Source organism: Hemiscyllium ocellatum, unplaced genomic scaffold (genome assembly GCF_020745735.1).
Source record: "Hemiscyllium ocellatum isolate sHemOce1 unplaced genomic scaffold, sHemOce1.pat.X.cur. scaffold_103_pat_ctg1, whole genome shotgun sequence".
Classification (NCBI taxonomy): domain Eukaryota; kingdom Metazoa; phylum Chordata; class Chondrichthyes; order Orectolobiformes; family Hemiscylliidae; genus Hemiscyllium; species Hemiscyllium ocellatum.
The window spans coordinates 449,428-458,521 of NW_026867652.1; the positions used below are offsets into that span (position 1 = coordinate 449,428).

General features: G+C 44.3%; 1 non-coding gene across 1 annotated transcript; it reads right to left on the reverse strand.

Annotated features, from left to right (window-relative positions):
* Window positions 1–2,261: 2,261 nt before the first annotated feature.
* Window positions 2,262–2,335, reverse strand: trnai-aau (transfer RNA isoleucine (anticodon AAU)). The gene has a single exon. It is a non-coding gene; the product is annotated as a tRNA-Ile (tRNA).
* Window positions 2,336–9,094: the final 6,759 nt, after the last annotated feature.

The window sequence follows — 9,094 nt, forward strand, 5'->3', positions numbered from 1 at the left end:
GCTGTGCGGTTGCGTCTGGAGAAAATTAAAGGCATAAATGTTTGTAGTTACCGAAGGAAATTACATCATTCGGGACCAACAGAGTTTACAGAGACTGAGTGCGTTCTAGAGACAGGAAGAGTTCAGAGTCATCATTAGAAATGCAGAAACTAATTTATGAGAGAAGCAGGGTCACTCTGCTTTGTGCACAGAGACAAGGAGGAGTCTAACAGCTGGAGGAGGTTACTAAGGTAGAGAGCTTTTTTCTTGTCATGACGGGAAGGTTACAGAGGTCATGAAGGTAGTAAGAGTTCAAAAATTTCACAAAGACAGGGAGGTCTTTTTTCTGGTCTGGAAAGGACGACACTAACCGGGATGGCTTCAGGAACTGAAGAGTTGTTTTTCGTCCTTTAAGGAGTGATGTGACAGAACCCAGGATTAAAGGCAACAGCAGAAACTTGAAGAGTTGTACTGGCAGGAGGAGCTGATAGGGATAAACAGGGTTGTTGGGGATGATAGAGATAGGGGAAGGTGGTATCTATGAAACAGACAGTGGAGAAACTGACCGACATAGGGAGGGTTCTGTGGAACAGATGAATTTACAGACAAGGTGGTGATAATGAAGCCTGAGATTTTTGTCATATTCCTTGCCCAGCATTGCTCCGACATCATGTCCTCAGGTTTGGAATTAAAGCCCATGAACCCCTCCCTGTGCTGCTGACTGCGTGAGTGATCTTATCGGCTGCAGGATTGACTGAAGGCTCCAGATCTCACTCTCCATCTGTCTCTGGCTGACCAACCATCTTCAATGTGCTGATGGACGAGACAGGAATTGGGAATTCTGCTGTGTCAGTGACATCAAAAATACCTGCAGGAGACAGAGAAATAGACAGAATGGAAAATTATTCTAATGCAATCAAGGCAACACATAGAGAATGGCACTGAATCCCACAGAGATCTGGAAAATCCCAGTCTCCATCAATGGCCTGTGCAGTTGCTTCCCTCTGAATTGGAGAATGTTGTTGGCCCAGGATCTGGAGTACCTGCAAGAGTGAGAGACACTGACAGAGGCAGTAATTAAACCCACACAGTGAGGGATATCACATGGAGAGAGACTGAGTGATATCAGCAGAGTGCAGGAATGTATCAGGACCACACAATAGTATCATCAGAAGTAGTTCTGACCAGTGAGCACTGCTACCAGTACTCAGGGAAGACTGAGCTATTTTATTGGAATAGGTACCAAGATTATGCAGTGTGCTATAAACGGACACAGATGAGGAGGGGGACAGGTCTGAGGTGAATGGAAATTCGGAAGTCCAAAGAGAAAGGTTGAAATATTGGAACACCATAGAGATGTAGATGAAGACCAAAACAGAGAAACAGTAAGGGAGTGAGTTTAATTAAAATACGACATTGTCAAACAGAATTATGACAGGAATTTATTGGTTAACATAAAGTAAGTGTTATTTCCGCCCCTCACAATTCCTCATACACCACAAGTGACAACACTTCCGCCCCTCACATCATCCCTGATGTCACACACTCAGTGAATTCAGCGGCCCCCACTGCCGTGTTTGGCACCACGTCCACCCCCATCAACGACAATCACCTGCATTGTGCTGACACCCCCAGGTCCCACTGTCAGCATCCCCGTCCCCAGAAACCTGAGGGGAACACCACCCTGCTCAAGACTCCACGCCCATTCCCCCTAACACCACACTCACTCCAGTTACAGGCTCGGTCTCTTCCCCAAGCTCCACACCACGCCAGATCCCAGCTCCCAGTCTGGAATTCCCTCTGGAAGTCGCGTGAAAAGTAGTAACAGAGATCCAGGAAAATAAGATGAATGAATCTTTGATTTCAATTGAAGCCTGACCTCTGGTTCTCCTCCGAGACTGTGCCAGGTCGACTTAATATTGCATATATTTCATGTTTTGCATTTCTTTGTGAAAACAATTGAGACTGATTGATTTGCTGCAGACAACATCCAAGAGTCATCATGGGTACGGCGATCGGGTTGTGCATCTATCCCTGTCAAATGTTTTATTGCGCTGGCGAGGCTTTCTGTTTGGTGAGTTTGTGGTTCACTTTGTTTGGAAATACAGCAACGCAGCTGAGATCCGGCATGGGACCAACGAGTTGCTGTTCCAAGACAGCGATGACTAGCTTTCGAATGAATACACATCTGAATCGATCATGGGACAAGTTCTTGCAGGCGGTGAAATTAAAAGCCACGACGAACCTTGGCACAGGGTAGCTAACGACACAAGCGCGTCACCTCGCCAGTGAGGGGATTGAACCCACGACCTTGGTGTTATTAGCACCACGCTCTAACCAGCTGAGCTAACCAACCAACGTAGCAGCGCGCACAAAGCAAATGCCTACATTGCCCGTGCTCACAATCACGGCGTCTATTCATTTTTTGATTTGATATCGATTGCACGCTCGTCTGAGGTATTTCCTTTCGTTGCAAAACTTTTCAACAAAAAAAAAGCATTGACTTTTTCAAACGCGTACACTCGAGCTAACCATTTGCTCTGATATCCAAAATTAAGCACAATGTCCGGACGCATGCAATTTCAATGGCAATGCCACCAGCTCAGCTGCAGCTTGTCATGCTGACAAATATCGTCTGGAGAAACGTACCTTCGACGATCGCTCACTGTGCTTCTGGAAACTCAAAGACCTTTGGAGTCAGGGTTTTGTGCTGCTTATTAACTGCTGCGAACCTTATGCCAAATGCATTTGAATTGTAATATAACAGTGGGATTCTTTCTGCTCCCGAAGGACGCATTTGCTTTAGAGTGAGCAACAGCGCAGAACTCAATTGCACGTTTTCCTCAATGACTCATGTTGCTTATGCAATCTTCGTTTGACAGCATATTTAGCAAGTTATCACGCCTTCCTGCAGCGTTTGTCAGCGACAGATCAGCTGCTAAGATGACTGCTTCAGACAGCATGCTATATCCTACATTTGAAAATGGAAAAGGTGCAAACGTTTACAGGCTGAACGCTCTCTCACTATTTTGTCTGGCGCGTCAGAGGCTGGGAGCTAATCTTATGGAGGTTTCTCAATCAGGAGGGGCATGAATCGGGTAAGTAGATAAGTTCCTTTCGCTCAGGTGGGGCAGTGCAGAACGAGAGGGTACCCATCTGTTGTGGGCGGGTGAGAATTCACGACCTTGGCGTTATTAGCACCACGCTCTAACTTCTAACCATTTTTACACAATCATATCACTGGGGGTGGGTAAACTGAAGTCTACTCCAGTACTGGCAGACTTCGAGTTTTTCCCATGCAGTGACGGTGGATGTGACAAAGATATGGAGGGTGTGTAAGATGTAGAGTGGGAGGATGTATGAAAAACCTGTGGAGGTTGTGTGAGACTACAACAGGGATGATGTATGTGACCAGACAGGCAGCGTATGTGTGACAAAAACAGGCACTATGTCCTCAAATATGAGAGAGATGTTAGATAATTTGTTTATGTTCGGACTTGCCATTGAATGTTTTGATAGACAGTTTGCATATCCCGCTGCTATATTATTTGTTTCTGGAAATATTAGCATGAAATAAATTAAATATGATCCCTCAGCACTGATCCTCCGACAGCACCCACTCTCCCAACACTGAACGAGCGCCGATGGCACTTAATCAGCACTGGAACTGTGACAGTACCCTCTCTCTCAGTCCTGACCCCCCTACAGTGCCTGCTCCTTCAACACTAACCCTCTGAATGTGCCCACTCCCTTAGAATTTATCCTATTACAGTAACCGATCCTTCAGCAATAACCATCTGAGAGTTTCTGCATTCTCAGTTCTGATGCTCTGACAGCGTCATCTCTCACAGCACTGAATCTCCAAAAGATCCTGCCCTTTCAGCACTGACCTTTTGCACTGGAAAGAGAAAGCGCCGTTCCGTCAGTTCTGGCCCTCTGACAATGCATGCTTTCTTGGCTCCCTCATCAGTTCCTGGTTCTGGTGTACTATTTTACTCACTTGCACAGTGTTCAGAAGTTTCGAAGCAACCAAAGATATCATCTGTGAATTGCTGCGCCAAATGATAATAGCAGTCTCCTGCGAGTGAGGGAAACAGAGGGAGGTGAACAGAAAAACTATTTGTCCCTATCAACTTTGATAAATCCTGCCTCATCCTCAACACAAGTCCATAACCTGCGGCCAGACTACCTTTTATTAACAGTCATTGCCACATTGGATTTATTACTAGGTAATGGATTGGCCGGGTGTTAGATATGAAGGTAGGTGAGCAATTTAATGATCGTGAACACAGTTCTGTATGTTTACTTAAGCAATAGAAAAGGATGGTTATGTACTGCAGGGAAGGAGGTATATCTGACGAAAAGGCAATTAGGATGACATTTGGCAAGATTTAGTTTGCTCGAGATGTGGAAGGAAACGGATGGCATGAGCACAATTGAAATGTGGAGCTTATGAAAGGAACTGATATCGCATGTACTTGATGAATATGTACCTGTCAGTTATGAAGGAAGTTGTCGAGCGAAGCAGCCGTAGTTTACTAAAGAACTTAAAGCTCATGTCAAGAGAAAGTAGGAGGCTTATGTTAGGATTTGACTAAAATGCTCAGTTAGGGCGATTGAGAGTTACAAGTTAGTGAGGAACGAGTTGTACAGAGAGTCCAGAAGAGACAGGAGAGGACATGAGAAGTCGCTTGCGAATAGAATCTTAGAAAACCCTAAGGCTTTAGACATGTATATGAGGAATCAAAGGAAGACGAGAGTAAGATGAGGACGAGTCAAAAATAGGAGTGATGAATTGTGTGTGGAGTCAGAGGAGGTAGGAAGGCTCCAAACGGACATTTTTCGTTCGTATTCATATTGGTTTCAGACAACGGTGTAGAAGAGATTCTGAGATACAGGCTACTAGACTGGATGGAAATGTGGTGTACAAGGAGGATTTGTTAACAATTCTGGAAAGTGCGAAAATAAGTATGTCCCCTCGGTCAGCTGGGATCTATCCAAGGATTTCCTGGGAAGCCAAGGGGAGATTGCAGAGCCTTTGCCTTTGATCTTTATTTCCATATTGTCTACAGGAATAACATTCGAAGATTGGAGATAGCAAAAGTTGTTCCCTTGTTGAAGAAGGGTCATACAGATGACCCAAGTAATCATGACCAGTGAGCCTTACCTTTCTTGTAGGATAGAATATGGAACAGAGTATGAGAGATAGGATGTATAATCATTCAGCCAGCAACAACTTGATTTCAGAGGGTCAACATGGTTTCGTGAGTTTTTCGAGAAGATGACCAAGCATGTGGATGAGGGTAGGGGACTTGACGTGGTGTACATGACGTCTGTAAAGCCTTTGATAAGATTCCACATGTCAGACTGTTGGAGAAAATGCAGACCCATGGGATTGACGATGATTTAGCAGTTTGGATTAGAAACTGGCTTTCTGTGAGAAGGCAGCAAGTGGTGGCTAATGAAAAATATTTAGCCTGGAATCCGGTAACGAGTGGTGTGGCACAATGATCTGTTTTGGGACCAAAGTTGTTTGTCATTTTCATAAATGACTAAGACGCAGGCATAGGGTGAATGGGTTAGTAAGCTTGCAGATAACAGTAAAGGTGGTGGAGTAGTGAGCAGCGTGGAAAAATGTTGCAGGTTGCACGGGAGCTGTGATAATTTGCAAAATTGGTCTTAGAGGTGGCAAATAAAGTTCAATGCAGGTAAACGTGAGGTGATTCCCTTTGGGAACAATAACAGGAAGGCAGAATACTGAGTTAATGGAAAGATTCTTGGCAATGTGGATGCGCAGAGTAACGTTGGAGTCCATGTACGTAGTTTCCAGCCAGGTTGTTTTCTTTTTTTGGATTACCTACCGTGTGGAAACAAGCCTTGCGGCCAGCAAGTATAAACCGACCCTCCGAGGCGGGACCCACTTACCTAACCTGCACATTTTTTGGATTGTGAGGGGAAAACAGAGTAACAGGCAGAAACCCACACAGACAGTTGCTCGTAGGAGGAGTTGAACCCACGTGGTTGGGGTAGCGATGCAGCTGTACTAACCACCGTGCTACTGCGAAAGAGTACGTCATCGTCAGTTTTATTGGTAGAGGATTGAGTTCCTGGGCACTATACAAAACACTTGTGTGGCTCCACTTAGAATATTTTGAACTGCCTGGTCGCCCCATTCCAGGAAGAATGTGGAAGCATTGCAAAAGTTGCTGATGAGGTTTAACAAGATATTGTCTGTTCTGGATGAATAGTCTTATCAGGAAAATCTGAGAGACTTGAGTCTATTTTCGTTGAAAAGAAGTCTGAGAGCGGATTTGATACAGAGTTAGAAGGTTTATGAAGATGTGCAGCTCAGGTTGAGGTTTAGGGTGCAGGTCTGCTCGCTGCGCTGTTGTTTTGAATCAAATCCACAGCTCAGCGATCAAAACTACTCCAGGGAGTTATAAGAGGATTAGATAGGGTAGACTGTGGAAGCATTTTTCTGAGGAAGTTGTACGAGTGGTCATAACTATAAATTGAGGGGTTATAGGTTTAAGCCGGATGTCAGAGGCAGGTTCTTTGCTCAGTGGGTAGTAACGGTGTTGAATGCCCTGCCTGTCAATGTTGTTAACTCAGCTAAATTATGGAGATTAAAACAATCCTTGGATAAACACATGGATGATGATGGGATAATATTGGGGGATGAGTTCAGATTAGTTCACAGGTCGGCGCAACATCGAAACCCAAAGAGCCTGTGCTGCATTGTATTGTTTCATTGTTCTATGTTCTAAAGCAAAATCTCCACATCGGGAGCTCGAAACCCATGGCATCAATTAGGATTTCACCAGTTTCCACATTTCCCCTCCCTCCACCTGACCTCACTTCAAAACGTCCAGCCCAGCACCGTCCTTATGACCTGTCCCATCTGTCCCATTTCCTTCCCACCCATGTGCATCACCCTCCCAGCCAAACTATCAACTTTACAACCTTCTCCGTGCACTTATTGCTTGCCCACCCACTCAACCTGTCATTAACCATTTCCAGATTCCACTGTCCTCATTGCAAAATGTCCTCCCCCCTATTGTGTATCGTCAGTAAAACTGGGCACATTTCATTCTGCCAATTGCATCAAGTCATTAAGGCAGATATAAATCGTTGAAATCCTATGACTCACCATTCCAGCACTTTACTAATTACATTTTTACAACTTGAAAATATGCAATACTGCAGATTCTTCCATTAAATAAACAACAGAAAATCCTGGCCTTTTTTTTAACTTTTCACCGTGAACTCCGACCTTGTGCTATGGCTTTTGATAAGGTCTCTTATGGAATGCGAGCAAACATTTGATCAGCTCTGCTCGAAATATTATCAAAGGACTCTGACAAATTTGTCAATTGTGTTATCCATTCAACAAATGATGTTGACTCAGTTTGACTCCAATCATCTTTTCTCAACGTCCTGCAATTTCTTTCTTCACAATTGTCTCTCGCAGTTTCCAAATGACAGATAAGATATTGGAACATATGGAAGCCATTCGTCCCATCAGGTCAGCTCAACCTTTTAATGAGGTCATGTCTGATTTGGTTCATTCTTAACGGCACTTGTCCACCTTATCCCCACTCTTCTTGATTCCCAAAGTGACTAATTGTGCGGCCGTCTCAGCCTTGATTATACTCAGCCTTGACAGCCCTTCAGTGTAAAGAATTCTGCAGATTTGCTACTCTCTGAAAGACAGAATGTCCTCCTCATCTGTGTCTTAAACGATTAACGGTTCCCTTGAGATTAGGCTCTATATACTCTCCGCAAATTTCGTTTTTCATTAAATATCTTTAGCCTCAGTCCTCTGGAAACTGACACTGATCGTTGGCAAAATTTCCTCCAGAACATCAACCCACCCATCCGCACTGCGCCCGCCCCCATCATGATAAACAGACCATGAAAATCTCCAGTTAAACTTCTTTGTTCCAAAGAGAAGAATCCCAACCTCAGTAATTTATCGACAAAAGGGGTTTGCTCATCGCTGGACATAATGCAAGGCGGAGGATTGCGAAGAGGTTTTGGGAAAATATCGCCAGTTGGCAGGTTAAACAAAACAAGGAAAAATAACAGTAAACGCATGTCTGCAGCTTTCGAAACTCTTTCAGAAGCGAAACCACAGGTGAATGAAAATGGATTGTCCAACTTAACACAGCCAGTCTTTAAGAGGCCACGACGTTGATTCTGTTGTTCTCTCGACATGAACCAATCTGAGACATTGAAAGGATTTTCATTCCTGCGCGTCAGGAATTCAAACCTCGCCACGGCGACAAGACCACGCGAAAACTCGGGTGCAAATAAGTTTGAAAAAAGCCTCGAAGAGAGCAGGACTCCTGTTGTAGAAACGTTGGTTGCTGTGACGTGGATGTGTTTCCAGCGGATACAGGATTCACTGCAGTGAATGCCCCAGGATTTATTTTGCAAAAGAAAAATTGATACAGGACATCAATCACTTCGTGAAGGACAGGCTGAAGTTTGAATTCGTGAAAAGCCTGTTTTTGGATCGTACAATGAATGAGTTAACCCGTCTCAGTTGTGTAATTGGTCAACACGTTCATCCATTAACCGAACGGTTGGTGCTTTGGGACGTTCCAGGGTCGGATCTCTCACTGGTCATACTTCATTGGCTTTCTTTCCTGCACAGCTCCGGGTTTTTAATGTGGTCAGGAAAATGTTCCCCAAACAGGAATCTTATCCAGAATCGCAAAGGAATTTCTGTATCGTTTTAATGGCTAATGCAAAGGATTGTGGATGTTGGGAATCTGAAAAAAAAAGAAAATTCTGTGGAATGTCAACAGGTTTGTCAGTACTACTGGGAGAAAACGGAGTTCTGATTACGTTCTGAAAAAGCTTTGAAACGTTGAATCGCCTTTTCCCAACCCAGATCCTGTTCGACCTGCTGAGTATTTTTCTGTATTTTCCGCCGTCGTTTAAGCTGATTATAGATCCCACCTATCGGGGTGAAACACCCAGACCCACTTTGTCCCGTAATTTCATCGATTTGAAAGCTGTGGGTTTTGAATTCAAAAAACCAATGATTCACTACTGCTAAGCTCCCCAGGGACAGAGACCTGGAAATGAGACTTCTGCATGTCCATTT